The 15,446-nt window shown below is 53.9% G+C and overlaps 1 pseudogene; it reads right to left on the reverse strand.

The window, feature by feature from the left end:
• Positions 1 to 3,212: 3,212 nt before the first annotated feature.
• Positions 3,213 to 4,747, reverse strand: LOC144611114 (creatine transporter pseudogene; annotated as a pseudogene).
• Positions 4,748 to 15,446: the final 10,699 nt, after the last annotated feature.

Here is a 15,446-nt window from a genome sequence, read left to right on the forward strand (position 1 = left end):
TTGGTCAGTTTGGCTGGGTGGCCAGCCCGATGAAGAACCCTTGTGGTTCCAAAGTTCTTCCATTTATGAATGACGGAGGCCACTGTTTTATCCCCTTCCCAGATCTGTGTCTCCACACAATCCTGTCTCGGAGGTTTACAGACAATTCATTCATCTTCATGGCTTGGTTTTGCTCTGACATGTACTGTCAACTGTGGGACCTTGTATAGACAGGTGTGAGCCTTTCCAAATCATGTCCAATCAATTTAATTTACCATTGGTGAACTCCAATCAATTGTAGAAACATCTCAAGGATAATCAATGGAAACAGGAGCTCAATTTTGAGTTTCATAGCAAAGGGTCTGAATACTTATGTAAATGTGATATTTCAGTTATTTCTTTTCAATTACTTTGCAAAAATTTCTAAATACCTGTTTTTGCTTCTTCATTCTGCATTATTGTGTGTAGATTGATGATGAACATTTACCGAAAAACAAGGTCCCGACCAAAACGTCACCTATCCATGTTCTCCACAGATGCTGCCTGACCCGCTGAGTTACTCCAGCACTCTGTGAAACGTCACCTATCCATGTTCCCCACAGATGCTGCCTGACCCGCTGAGTTACTCCAGCACTCTGTGAAACGTCACCTATCCATGTTCCCCACAGATGCTGCCTGACCCGCTGAGTTACTCCAGCACTCTGTGAAACGTCACCTATCCATGTTCCCCACAGATGCTGCCTGACCCGCTGAGTTACTCCAGCACTCTGTGAAACGTCACCTATCCATGTTCCCACAGATGCTGCCTGACCCACTGAGTTACTCCAGCACTCTGTAAAACGTCACCTATCCATGTTCCCCACAGATGCTTTGTCCATTTTGCGTTTACTCTTTTTACCCAGAGTCGGGAACTCAAGAACCAAGGTGGATAGGAACAGAATCAGGCCATTCAGCCCATCAAGTCTACACCATTCAATCATGGCTGATCTATCTCTCCCTCCTAACCCCATTCTCCTGCCTTCTCCCCGTAACCCCTGACAACCCGTACAAATCAAGAATCTATCTCTGCCTTAAATATATCTACTGACTTGGCCTCCTGTGGGATTGTGGCAAATAATCCCACAGATTCACCACCCTCTGACGAAAGAAATTTCTCCTCATCTCCTTCGTCAAAGAATGTCCTTTAATTCTGAAGCTGTGCCCTCTGGTCCTAGATTCTCTCACTAGTGGAAACATCCTCTCCACATCCACTCTATCCACACCTTTCATTATTCTGAATGTTTCAAGGAGGTCCCCCCTCATTCTTCTAAACTCCAGCGAGTACAGGCCCAGTGCCGACAAGCGCTCATTGTACGTTAACCCACTCATTTCCTGGGATCATTCTTGTAAACCTCCTCTGGACCCTCTCCAGAGCCAGCACATCCTTCCTCAGATATGGGGCCCAAACCGTTCATAGTACTTCAAATGTGGCCTGACCAGCGCCTTGCAGAGCCTCCCAAATGAGTTGGGCCGAAGGGCCTGTTTCACACTGTACGACTCTGTAACATCTTCTGGGATAGATAGAAAATGTTGAGTAACTCAGTGAGTCAGGCAGCATCTGTGGGGAACATGGATAGGTGACGTTTCACAGAGTGCTGGAGTAACTCAGCGGGTCAGGCAGCATCTCTGGAGAACATGGATAGGTGACGTTTCACAGAGTGCTGGAGTAACTCAGCGGGTCAGGCACCATCTGTGGGGAACATGGATAGGTGACGTTTCACAGAGTGCTGGAGTAACTCAGCGGGTCAGGCAGCATCTGTGGAGAACATGGATAGGTGACATTTCACAGAGTGCTGGAGCGGGTCAAATAGCATCTGTGGGGAACATGGACAGGTGACGTTTCACAGAGTGCTGGAGTAACTCAGTGGGTCAGGCAGGCATCTGTGGAGAACATGGATAGGTGACGTTTCACAGAGTACTGGGGTAACTCAGTGAGTCAGGCAGCATCTGTGGAGAACATGGATAGGTGACGTTTCACAGAGTACTGGGATAACAGTGGGTCAGGCAGCATCTGTGGGGAACATGGATAGGTGACGTTTCACAGAGTGCTGGAGCGGGTCAAATAGCATCTGTGGGGAACATGGACAGGTGACGTTTCGGGTCGAGACCGACATCTCTCATTGTCGGTCCACCCACATCTTCAGGATATTGCTTTCTTGAGGAAGAAGCTTTCAGCAGAGGGGCTGATCCAGGAATGGAGATCGTGTTTTAATTGTGGAAATGAGCTCTGGCCTCAGAGAAACGTTGCAGGAACAACTCGGACTTGTTTTGGGAAGGAACAGAGATATGAAGTCCAAGTTAGTTACACAAGCAGGAGAGACCTGGTGTTTAAATGTTTACAGAAATGTGTTAAACAGGTCCAGAGTACGGCGAGCATCTAGTTTTAATCGTACAAACAGAGACTCACCCTACCACGAGACTAAATTAGCTGGACACGTACAGTGTAGAATTCACTCGCAGTTGGGTTGGGTTGTGTTGCTTGTGAAGATAATCAGGGAAGTTGTAGTTTTAGTTTAGAGATACAGTGCAGAACAGGCCCTTCGGCCCATCTAGTCCGTGCTGACGATGCGATCATCCCGTACACTAGTTTAGAGATAAAGTGCGTAAACAGGCCCTTCAGCCATCTAGTCCATGCCAACCAGCGATCACCCCGTACACTAGTTTAGTTTAGAGATACAGCGCGGAAACAGGCCCTTCAGCCCATCTAGTCCGTGCCGACAGCGACAGCATTGAAGCAGGCCTTTCGGCCCAACAAGTCCATTCCAACCATCCAACAGCATGCTATCCCCCCCTCTGACCCCTGGACCTCCGATCTCACACCCTGACACTCTCCTTGACTGCTGACCCCAGCCCTCGACGTTATCACTGACCCTCGACCTCAGCGCTAGACCTCAGCCCATTGATCGTGGTGAGACCACTCACCTCCGCAGGCCCCCCTTGACCCCCGGTCCCGGCCCCCCTTTGACCGCTGACCCCCGGTCCCGGCCCCCCTTGACTGCTGACCCCCGGTCCCAGCCCCCTTGACCCCCGGTCCCGGCCCCCCTTGACCCCCGGTCCCGGCCCCCCTTGACTGCTGACCCCCGGTCCCAGCCCCCCTTGACCCCCGGTCCCGGCCCCCCTTGACCCCCGGTCCTGGCCCCCCTTGACCCCGGTCCCAGCCCCCCATTGACCGCTGACCCCCCCCGGCTTTGGCCTTACTTGTGGCAGTTGTTGTGGAACTGGTTGTAGCTGCCCAGAGCGGTCAGCGCCCCCAGACCAATGGCGTAGGAGAAGAAGATCTGTGTCCCAGCGTCAATCCACACCTGGGGAGGGGGGGCAGTGAGATATGGGGCCCTGAACCCCCCTCTCCCCCTGTACCCCCTCTCTCCCTGTACCCCCCCTCTCCCCCTGTACCCCTCTCTCCCTGTACCCCTCTCTCTCCCTGTACCCCTCTCTCCCTGTACCCCCTCTCTCCCTGTACCCCCTCCCCCTGGTACCCCCCTCTCTCCCTGTCCCCACTCTCCCCCTGTACCCCCATCTCTCCTGTACCCCCTCTCCCCCCTGTACCCCCTCTCTCCCTGTCCCCCCTCTCTCCTGTACCCCCATCTCTCCTGTACCCCCTCTCCCCTGTACCCTCTCTGCCTGTACCCCCTCTCTCCCTGTACCCCCTCTCTCCTTGTACCCCCTCTCTCTCTGTACCCCCTCCCATGTACCCCCTCTCCCCCTGTACCCCCTCTCTCCCTGTCCCCCTGCCCCCCTCCCTGTCCCCCCTCTCCCCCTGTACCCCCCTCTCCCCCTGTACCCCCTGTACCCCCTTGTACCCCCTCTCTTCCTGTCCCCCCTCCCCCTGTACCCACTCTCTCCCTGTACCCCATCTCCCCCTGTACCCCACTCCCCCTGTACCCCCTCTCTCCCTGTACCCCCTCTCTCCCTGTACCCCCTCCCCCTGTACCCCCTCTCTCTGTGTACCCCCTCTCCCCCTGTACCCCTCTCTCTCTCTGTACCCCCTCTCCCCCTGTACCCCTCTCCCCTGTACCCCACTCCCCCTGTACCCCACTCTCCTGTACCCCCTCCCCCTGTACCCCCTCTCTCTCCCTGTACCCCCTCTCTCCCTGTACCCCCTCTCTCCCTGTACCCCTCCCCCTGTACCCCCCTCTCTCCCTGTACCACCTCTCCCCTGTCTCCCCTGTACCCCCTCCCCTGTACCCCTTCTCTCCCTGTACCCCCCTCCCCTGTGCCCCACTCCCCCCTGTACCCCCTCTCTCCCTGTACCTCCCTCTCCCCCTGTACCCACTCCCCCCCTTGTACCCCCTCTCCCCCTGTAACTGAGGTTCCCCCAGTTTGCCCCAGTCAGGCTGGAGGTAGTAGACGATGCCCTGTGCAGCCCCTGGCAGTGTTACCCCCCTCACCAACAGGATGGCCAGGATGATATAGGGGAACGTGGCTGTCACGTAGACGATCTGTGGGGGCAGGAGAGAACGAGGGGGGGTTAGAGAGTCCTCCTCCCCCCCTCCCCACCATCACCATTCCCCCTCCCCTCCCCTCTCTCCCACCCTCTCTCCCCTCACTCCGTCTCTCCCACCCCTCCCCCCCCCCCTCTTTCCCCCTCCCCCCCCCCCTCTCTTTCCCCTGCCCTCTCCCTCCCCCCTCCCCCTGTCCATACCTTCCCGGTACACTTGACCCCCTTCCAGATGCAATAGACAATAGGTGCAGGAGGAGGCCATTCAGCCCTTCGAGCCAGCACCGCCATTCAATGCGATCATGGCTGATCACTCTCAATCAGTACCCCGTTCCTGCCTTCTCCCCATACCCCCTCACTCCGCTATCCTTAAGAGTTCTATCCAGCTCTCTCTTGAAAGCATCCAACGAACTGGCCTCCACTGCCTTCTGAGGCAGAGAATTCCACACCTTCACCACCCTCTGACTGAAAAAGTTCTTCCTCATCTCCGTTCTAAATGCCTACCCTTATTCTTAAACTGTGGCCCCTTGTTCTGGACTCCCCCAACATTGGGAACATGTTATCTGCCTCTAATGTGTCCAATCCCCTAATTATCTTATATGTTTCAATAAGATCCCCCCTCATCCTTCTAAATTCCAGTGTATACAAGCCCAATCGCTCCAGCCTTTCAACATACGACAGTCCCGCCATTCCGGGAATTAACCTAGTGAACCTACGCTGCACGCCCTCCATAGCAAGAATATCCTTCCTCAAATTTGAAGACCAAAACTGCACACAGTACTCCAGGTGCGGTCTCACCAGGGCCCGGTACAACTGTAGAAAGACCTCTTTGCTCCTATACTCAACTCCTCTTGTTACGAAGGCCAACATTCCATTGGCTTTCTTCACTGCCTGCTGTACCTGCATGCTTCCTTTCATTGACTGATGCACTAGGACACCCAGATCTCGTTGAACTCCCCCTCCTCCTAACTTGACACCATTCAGATAATAATCTGCCTTTCTATTCTTACTTCCAAAGTGAATAACCTCACACTTATCCACATTAAACTGCATCTGCCATGTATCCGCCCACTCACACAACCTGTCCAAGTCACCTTGCAGCCTTATTGCATCTTCCTCACAATTCACACTACCCCCCAACTTAGTAACATCTGCAAATTTGCTAATGGTACTTTTAATCCCTTCGTCTAAGTCATTAATGTATATCGTAAATAGCTGGGGTCCCAGCACCGAACCTTGCGGTACCCCACTGGTCACTGCCTGCCATTCCGAAAGGGACCCATTTATCCCCACTCTTTGCTTTCTGCAGAAGTAGACGGCGAGCCAGGTGGTGGCAAAACAGGCGGTCAGCTCCCAGCCCACTGACCCCAACTCCTCCAGACCACTGGACAGTCTCAGCACCCTCCTCCTGTATGTCAGGGGGGGGGGAGTCACAGAGTGATATAGCACGGAAACAGGCCTTTCAGCCCAACCTGCCCACACCGCCCAACATGTCCCAGGCACACTCGTCCCACCTGCCTGCGCTTGGTCCATATCCCTCCAAACCTGACCTATCCATGTTCCTTGAACGTTGGGATAGTCCCAGCCTCAACTACCTCCTCTGGCAGCTCGTTCCATACACCCACCACCCTCTGTGTAACAAAGTCACCCCTCACATTCCTATTAAATCTTTTCCTTTTCACCTTGAACCTATGTCCTCTAGTTCTTGATTCCCCCACTCTGGGTAAAAGACTCTGTGCGTCTACCCGATCTATTCCTCTCATGGTTTTATACACTTCTTTAAGATAGAAACATAGAAAATAGGTGCAGGAGTAGGCCATTCGGCCCTTCGAGCCTGTACGCACCGCCATTCAATATGATCATGGCTGATCATCCAGCTCAGTAACCCGTACCTGCCTTCTCTCCATACCCCTGATCCCTTTAGCTACAAGGGCCACATCTAACTCCCTCTTAAATATAGCCAATGAACTGGCCTCAACTACCTTCTGTGCAGAGAATTCCACAGACTCACCCCTTATCCACCTGGTCTCCAGGAAATAGAGACCCAACCTCTCCATGTGGCTCATACCCTCCAGTCCTGGCAACATCCTCGTAGATTTTCTCTGAACCCTTTCCAGTTTGACAACATCTTTCCGATAACACGGTGCCCAGAACTGAACGCAATATTCTAAATATGGTCTCGCCAACGTCTGACACAACTTCAACGTGACCTCCCAACTTCTATACTCAATGATGGGGGATGGCAGACGCACAGAGCGTTCAAGACTCAGGGATCAGATAACACACGGTACCCCATCTCCCCCTCCTCTCCCCCCCGACCTCCCCTCACCCCCGCTCCCTCCATGACTTACTCCCAGAACTCCACAATGGATGACTGTGCGTGTGTGCCGTTCTCCCCCCAGGGTGCAGGAGTCTGTGTTCCAGGTGTTGTTGCAGGAAGCCCAGGGCAGAGTGGGGGCGAAGGAATGGACCAGGTAGAAGCTCCCCCATGCCAGAACCATGATGTAATAGGTGTTGCAGAAAAAGACAATCGCCATCGAGGCGTAGCCCAAACCTGGGGGGGGGGAGAGAGAGGGGGGTAAATACAGAGGGCACCCCTCAACCCCCCTCTCATCACCCTCCCTATCACCATCGAGGTGTAGCCCAAACCTGGGGGGGAGGGGAGAGAGGGGGGTAAATACAGAGTGCACCCCTCAACCCCCTCTCATCACCCTCCCTATCACCATCGAAGCATAGCCCAAACCTGGGGGGGGGAGAGAGGGGGGTAAATACAGAGTGCATCCCTCCCCATCACAACCCAAACCGGGCGGGGGGGCAGAGAGAGGGGGGTAAATAGAGTGAGCCCCTCACACCTCTCCACACCCCTCGCCCATCACCTCTGAGGCATAGCCCAACCCTGGGGGTAAATACAGTGAACCCCCCTCTCCCCACCCCATCACCATTGAGGAGTAGCCAAACCCGAGGGGGGGGGCAGAGAGAGGGGGTAAATACAGTGAACCCTCTCTCCCCACCCCCTCCTCGTCACACCTCAACCCCTCTCCCCATCACCATCGAGGCATAGGCCAGACCTGGAGGGTAGAGGGAGGGGGTAAATATACCCTGATCCCCATCGAGGCGTAGCCCCCACTGACCTTTGAAGAAAGGGTGGAGAGAGGGAGAGTGGGGTAGAGAGACAGGGGGAGACAGTCGCGCTGACCTTTCAAGAGCGGAGCGATGGGGGAGAGGGAGAGTGGGGTAGAGAGACAGCCGTGCTGACCTTTGAAGAGAGGAGCGATGTTCCACACTTTGACACCTCCAGCCTTCATGAATTGACCCAGAGAAATCTCCAGGAAGAAGATGGGGATTCCACCAAACACGGCGACCAGGATGTAGGGGATAAGGAACACCCCTGTGGAAGGGGGAGGAGATTAGAGGTAGTGCCCCCCCTCTCACCCCACCCCCTCTCCTTAGCCCCCTCACCTCTCACCCTCACTCCCCACCCCCCTCAACTTCCCTCTCTCACCCCCTCCCTCGCCCATCACCCCCCTCAACTTCTCTCACCCCTCAACCTCCCTCCGTCACCCCTCAACCTCCCTCCCTCGCTCACCCCTCCTTCCCTCACTCCTCAACCTCCCTCCCTCACCCATCTCCCGCCCTCCTCACCCCCCTCCGTCACTCTCCCCCCCTCACTCCCACATCGCGACACTCATTGGTGAAGACCCCTGTAGAGAAGAGAGGTTAGAGACATCATTGTGTACCCCCCTCCCGCAGTGAGAGAGAGAGAGAGAGAGAGGGGGTAGAGAGGGCGTAGAGACAGGGAGGGGGAGAGAGGGGCGGAGAAGGAGGGGGGATTGGCCAGTGGGGAGAGAGAGAGGGGGAGGGCAGGACGTGAGGGGTTGGGTTAGTGACTGCTGTGGAGATACCAGGAGATTCCCCGAGACAGCAAAGACAGGGTGCAGGTCCAGACTGCAGGGAGACAGTGGTTCACACAGTCACACACACAGCAAGTGCAGGCGATCCTGGGCATGGGAATACGGGGGGTACAGGGGAATACGGGGGGTACAGGGGAGCACTGGGGTACAGGGGAGCACTGGGGTACAGGGGAGCACTGGGGTACAGGGGAATACGGGGGGTACAGGGGAGCACTGGGGTACAGGGGAGCACTGGGGTACAGGGGAACACGGGTACAGGGGAGTTGGGTATTGGGGTTCACAGGAAGGAGAGTAATAGGGTTTGGGGTGTACAGGCGAGTATTGGGGTACATGGGAGTGGGGTTCGGGTGTACAGGCCAGTACTGGGGTACAGGGGAGTAATGGGGTTCATGGTGTACTGGGGTACAGGGGAGTAATGGGGTTCATGGTGTACTGGGGTGCAGGGGAGCACTGGGGTACAGGGGAGCACTGGGGTACAGGGGAGCACTGGGGTACAGGGGAGCACTGGGGTACAGGGGAGCACTGGGGTACAGGGGAGCACTGGGGTACAGGGGAGCACTGGGGTACAGGGAAGTGGGGTATTGGGGTTCACAGGAAGGAGAGTAATAGGGTTTGGGGTGTACAGGCGAGTATTGGGGTACAGGGGAGTGGGGTTCGGGGTGCAGGGGAGTGGGGTTTGGGGTGTATTGGGGTATACGGGAGTAGGGTTCAGGGTGTATTGGGGTACAGGGGAGTGGGGTTCGGGTCCGTGTCTGTCTCCAGACTGGTTGCTGCCACCAGGCTGGTTTTCAAGGCGCTGATTCCAGGTCTGGTAACCCGAGAGTCCTCCCATTGGAATCTGATCCTCCAGTCAGCGCGTGGTCGACCTCTGCAGATTTCCTGGAACCGCAGGCGAGGGATGGGCTTGTGGTAATTGGAGCAGAATCAGGCCATTCGGCCCATCGAGTCTACTCCGCCATTCAATCACGGCTGACCTATCTCTCCCTCCCAACCCCATTCTCCTGCCTTCTCCCCATAACCCCTGAAACACAGCGTGGAAACAGGCCCTTCAGCCCAATTTGTCCACCCCACCCAACATGCCCCATCTACACGAGTCCCGCCAAACCTGTCCTATCCATGTACCTGTCTAACTGTTTCTCAAACAATGGGATAGTCCCAGCCTCAACTACTTCCTCCGGCAGCTCGTTCCATACACCCACCACCCTCTGTGTGGAAAAGTTACCTCTCAGATTCCTATTAAATCCTTTCCCATTCACCTCAAACCTGTGTCCTCTGGTCCTCGATTCCCCTACTCTGGGCAAGGGATTCTGTGCATCTACCCGATCTATTCCCCTCATGATTTTAAACGAGTTATTACGGGGGACCAGCGGGTGGTGGGGGGGTATCCAGGGTTTAGAAAACTGTAGAAAACCAACTCGGTCATGGGGAGAACGGGAAAACTCCGCACAGACAGCACCCGTAGTCGGGATGGAACCCGGGTCTCTGGCGCCGTTCTTGTAACACATGTGGGGAAAGCTCGGTGCCCCTGGTTACAGGGGGAGGGGGGTCGTGGTATCCCTGGTTACGGGGGGAGGGGGTAGGTGGTGTCCCGGGTTAGGGGCTGGGGGGGGGGAGCTCAGTATCCCGGGCTATCCCGGGTTAGGGGGAAGGGGGTGGGTTGCTATCCCGGGTTAGGGGGGGTGGTGTCCCGGGCTATCCCGGGTTAGGGGGGGGGGTGTCCCGGGCTATCCCGGGATAGGGGGGGGTGGTGTCCCGGGCTATCCCGGGTTAGGGGGAAGGGGGTGGGTTGCTATCCCGGGTTAGGGGGGGGTGGTGTCCCGGGCTATCCCGGGTAAGGGGGGGGGTGGTGTCCCGGGCTATCCCGGGTTAGGGAGGGGTGGTGTCCCGGGCTATCCCAGGTTAGGGGGGGGGTGGGTTGCTATCCCAGGTCAGGGGCTGACTCATTCCTTCTCTGCTTGTCATGCAGCGTTACTCAAGCACTTTGTGTATATCTGGATCGACCTGATCTCCCGGTTGCCATTGTCCTTCCCACTCACACACTGACCATTCTGTCCTGGGCTTCCTCCGCTGTCAGAGTGAGACCAAACGCAAATTGGAGGAACAATTTTTCACTTGGGCAGCTTACAGCCCAGTGGTATGAGATTTGATATCTCTAATTTCAAGTAACCCTGACACTCCCTCTCCCTCCATCCCGCCCCCACCCAAGTCACACCAGCTTCTCATTCTCGCCCGACAAACAGCTAACAATGGCCTGTTTCTTTTATCATCCTTTTGGGCATATCTTTCATTCATTTGTTCCATATCTCTCTATATCATAGAAACAGAAACATAGAAAATAGGTGCAGGAGTAGGCCATTCGGCCCTTCGAGCCTGTACGCACCGCCATTCAATATGATCATGGCTGATCATCCAACAGTAACCTGTACCTGCCTTCTCTCCATACCCCCTGATCCCTTTAGCCACAAGGGCCACATCTAACTCCCTCTTAAATATAGCCAATGAACTGGCCTCAACTACCTTCTGTGGCAGAGAATTCCACAGATTCACCACTCTCTGTGTGAAAAAAAACGTTCTCATCTCGGTCCTAAAAGACTTCCCCATTATCCTTAAACTGTGACCCCTTGTTCTGGACTTCCCCAACATCGGGAACAATCTTCCTGCAACGAGCCTGTCCAACCCCTTAAGAATTTTGTAACTTTCTATACTCAGTCTTCTAAATTCCAGCGAGTACAAGCCGAGTCTATCAACGTCTATAGCTCTCGTTTTCCTTTCCCGTGAATTTCAATCTCAAGAAGAGTCTCGACCCAAAACGTCACCCATTCCTTCTCGCCAGAGATGCTGCCTGACCCGCTGAGTGTGTGTGTGACAGAGTGCTGGAGTAACTCAGCGGGTCAGGCAGCATCTGTGGAGAGAAGGAATTGGCGACGCTTCGGGTTAAGACCCTTCTTCACACACGGACCGAATTGTTTTACCAATTCCTTCTCTCCACAGCTGTTGTCTGACCTGCTGAGTTATTCCCGCACTCTCTCAACCGTCACCTATCCATGTTCTCCACAGATGCTGCCTGACCCGCTGAGTTATTCCCGCACTCTCTCAACCGTCACCTGTCCATGTTCTCCACAGATGCTGCCTGTCCCGCTGAGTTACTCCAGCACTCTGTGAAACGTCACCTATCCATGTTCTCCACAGATGCTGCCTGACCCGCTGAGTTACTCCAGCACTCTGTGAAACGTCACCTATCCATGTTCTCCACAGATGCTGCCTGACCCGCTGAGTTACTCCAACATTTTGTGTCCATCTTCAGTGTAAACCAGCACCTGCATTTCCTTCCCACACGTCGGGAAGCTGCCGCGACAACACTGAGAGGGTGGAGACAGCACTGAAGTGATGGGATAATTCGTGGCTTGGTTGGGGGATTGGAAACACTTATGTCGATCTCTTGTGTAGCTATTTCCAGTGGTCACTGGACAGGTGGCCTTTCAGCAACTGTCCTGGTGAACAGGAGGGGGAAGCATTTTATTCTTAGATAGAGAGGATTAAATATTATATATGGCTGTGCAGGTGAGGAGCTTTGGGAGGGGCTGGAAGATCACAGGTGGCTTGGCAAATGGCTGGGACCACACCTGTTCACAGGTAAGGCAACTTCACCTGCGGCAAAGTTTATTCCAGACTGACTGTGATGATGCTCGGACAGCCAGCGGGTCAAGGCTGAGGGTCAGGACCCAAACTACTGATTCACTTTGTACCGACGTTGAGTGTGTGTATGTGTGTACACATTGACCACGCCACACTCGTCTGTGTGTGTACTGGATGTACTGTGTGTATACTGTGTGCGTGTGTGTACACATTGACCACGCCACAATCTGCTGTGTGTCTGCTATGTGTACGATGTATGTGTACCATGTGTGCTCACGTTCACCGCACCACTCTCTGGTGTGTGTACTGTGTGCATACCTGCGTGTACTGTTTGTGTGTGTGTGTGTACTGTATGTGTGTGTGTGGGGGTACTGTGTGTGTGTGTGTGTGTGTGTATTGTGTGCTGTGTGTGTGCCATGTGCGTACACGTTGACCACGCCACACACTGGTGTTAAATTTCGATTCTAATAGACAGAGAACAACACCATAAAGTGGTAAAACATTAGTCTTTATTACGCCCGCGGGAGTGGGAGAGCCACAAATAGTATGCTCGCATACTAGCAGTCACTCGAAGACCCCACTCACTTACAGAGTGTTTCAGGAACCTTTTTATGCAACAAATACAATGGGTTTTTAGAAGTGATAACAGAACCAGACACCCCACACAGGTGGTCTTGCAAGAGGATGGGAGTTCAATGAATCATCACCCACTATCACTGGCCATTGTCCGAGGTTAACAATTGAGTATATTAACATAAACACATCTTCCAGGTGCTCAACTTTAGAGTGATTGTAACGAGGCTCAGTCTATTCACATAAACTCATCTTTCTGGGGCTCAACCTTGTGGTAATTGTTAAGAGGCTCAAGTCTACTGATGCTCTTCTGTATCCGTATCCTGTCCTTTGTAAGATTACAACACCCCTTCTGCAATCTCAAGCCAGCATCCACACAGAGGTAGACTTGCCGGCATCTGAGGTATGCATTTTAATTTAGTGACAGTTCAGCTTCATGTAGCATTTGGTCACATACACCTTAACCCTTAAATCCCCTTTTCTCCTTTACACTGGTGCTGGGGTTTCCTGTGGCACGGTCGCTATTCACACGTCACTCTGAATCCAAGGGCCATACTTGGTCCATGGAACAATGTTTAACGGAGATGTTCAGGGCAGGTTGTTTCACAGAGGGTGGTGGGGACCTGGAACCAGGGGTGGTGGTGGAGGCAGATACGGTAGTGGTGTTTAAAAGGTTTTTGGACAGGCACGGGCAGAGAATGGGGGCTATGGATCACGTGCAGGCAGAGGGGATCAGTTCAACTTGGCATTATGTTCAGCACGGACATTGTGGGCCGAAGGGCCTGCTCCTGCGCTGTGTTCATCTCTGCCCAGGCATTAATGATAGGAGCAGAATTAGGCCATTCGGACCATTGAGTCCACTCTGCCATTCAATCATGGCTGATCTATCTCTCCCCCCTGACCCCATTCTCCTGCCTTCTCCCCATAACCCCTGACACCCGCACTGATCAACAATCTATCAATCTCCGCCTACAATAGACAATAGGTGCAGGAGGAGGCCATTCGGGCCTTTGAGTCTGTACGCACCGCCATTCAATGTGATCATGGTTGATCATTCTCAATCAGTACCCCGTTCCTGCCTTCTCCCCATACCCCCTGACTCCGCTATCCTTAAGAGCTCTATCCAGCTCTCTCTTGAATGTATTCAGAGAATTGGCCTCCACTGCCTTCTGAGGCAGAGAATTCCACAGATCCACAACTCTCTGACTGAAAAAGTTTTTCCTCATCTCTCTTCTAAATGGCCTACCCCTTATTCTTAAACTGGCCCCTGGTTCTGGACTCCCCCAACATTGGGAACATGTTTCCTGCCTCTAATGTGTCCAACCCCTTAATAATCTTTTCAGTTTCGATAAGAACCTTTCTCATCCTTCTAAATCCCAGTGTATACAAGCCTACCTCCACAGCCTTCTGTGGCAAAGAATTCCACAGATTCACCTCCCTCTGACTAAAGAAATTCCTCCTCATCTCCTTCCTAAATGAACGTTCTTTAATTCTGAGGCTGTGCCCTCTGGTCCTCGACTCTCCCACGAATGGAAACAGAGTATGAAGAAAGGTCCCGACGTGCAACGCCACCCATTCCTTCTCTCCACAGATGCTGCCTGACCCGCTGAGTTACTCCAGCACTCCATGAAACGTCACCTATCCATGTTCCCCACAGATGCTGCCTGACCCACTGAGTTACTCCAGCACTCTGTGAAACGTCGCCTATCCATGTTCCCCACAGATGCCGCCCGACCCGCTGAGTTACTCCAGCACTCCATGAAACTTCACCTATCCATGTCCTCCACAGCTGCTGCCTGACCCGCTGAGTTACTCCAGCATTTTGTCTATCTTTTGTTCGTAACTGTTGCATTAACCTTGGTCTTTTCCCTGAGGGTGTGTGGGTTGGTCTTGAGTATTCTCGGAACCTCTGGGGTGTGGGACCGGCTGCTGACATTGAATTGCTGCACAAGGGAACTGCGATAAGTGAAAGTCACCTTCCCTTCACCCTGCACGTCGTAGCCATGACTAAAGTCCACTCTCTGCACGTTGACAGTGGAGATTGGTGAAGGCCACACCTCACGCACAATTCTCTGCCTCAGAGGCAGTGGAGGCCAATTCTCTGAATGCATTCAAGAGAGAGCTAGATAGAGCTCTTAAGGATAGCGGAGTCAGGGGGTATGGGGAGAAGGCAGGAACGGGGTACTGGTTGAGAATGATCAGCCATGATCATATTGAATGGCGGTGCGCACAGGCTCGAAGGGCCGAATGGCCTCCTCCTGCACCTATTGTCCGTTGCCTACAACGTGGAGATTTGCCACACCTCACACACAACGTGGAGATGGGGGAACACTGGTCAGCCAGCATGGAAACAGGCCCTTCAGCCCACCATGTCCACACCGCCCAACATGCCACACCTACACTAGTCCCACCTGCCTGCGTTTGGCCCATATCTATAAATTGTCCCTAGTGTGTGTAGGATAGACTGGGTGGGCCAAAGGGCCTGTTTCTGCGCTGTATCTCTAAACTAAACTAGTGTACGGGGTGATCGCTGGTCAGCACGGACTGGGTGGGGAAGGGCCTGTTTCCGTGCTGTATCTCTGAACTAAACTCTCTCTATCAGACATGTCTGACTGTGGTGTTGGGTCATGAGGTGACGTTGAACTTTAGCGCGGGCGGTGGTACTCGGGGAATGAGAGATGTTGGCTAAAGGCCAGAGGTGAGACGTTTCAGCCATGCGGTGCAATGATATCTCCTGCAGCTGTCCACTGCCTGCCCAAGATAGTTAGAAACCCCCCAGGCCAGCCGCAGTGAGATGGTGCGGTCTGCTGGGGAGGGAGGGAGAGGGTGGATGGGAGAGAGAGGGAGGGAGAGGGTGGGTGGGAGAGAGA

The sequence above is a fragment of the Rhinoraja longicauda genome, chromosome 39, assembly GCF_053455715.1.
Source record: "Rhinoraja longicauda isolate Sanriku21f chromosome 39, sRhiLon1.1, whole genome shotgun sequence".
In the NCBI taxonomy this organism is placed as follows: domain Eukaryota; kingdom Metazoa; phylum Chordata; class Chondrichthyes; order Rajiformes; family Arhynchobatidae; genus Rhinoraja; species Rhinoraja longicauda.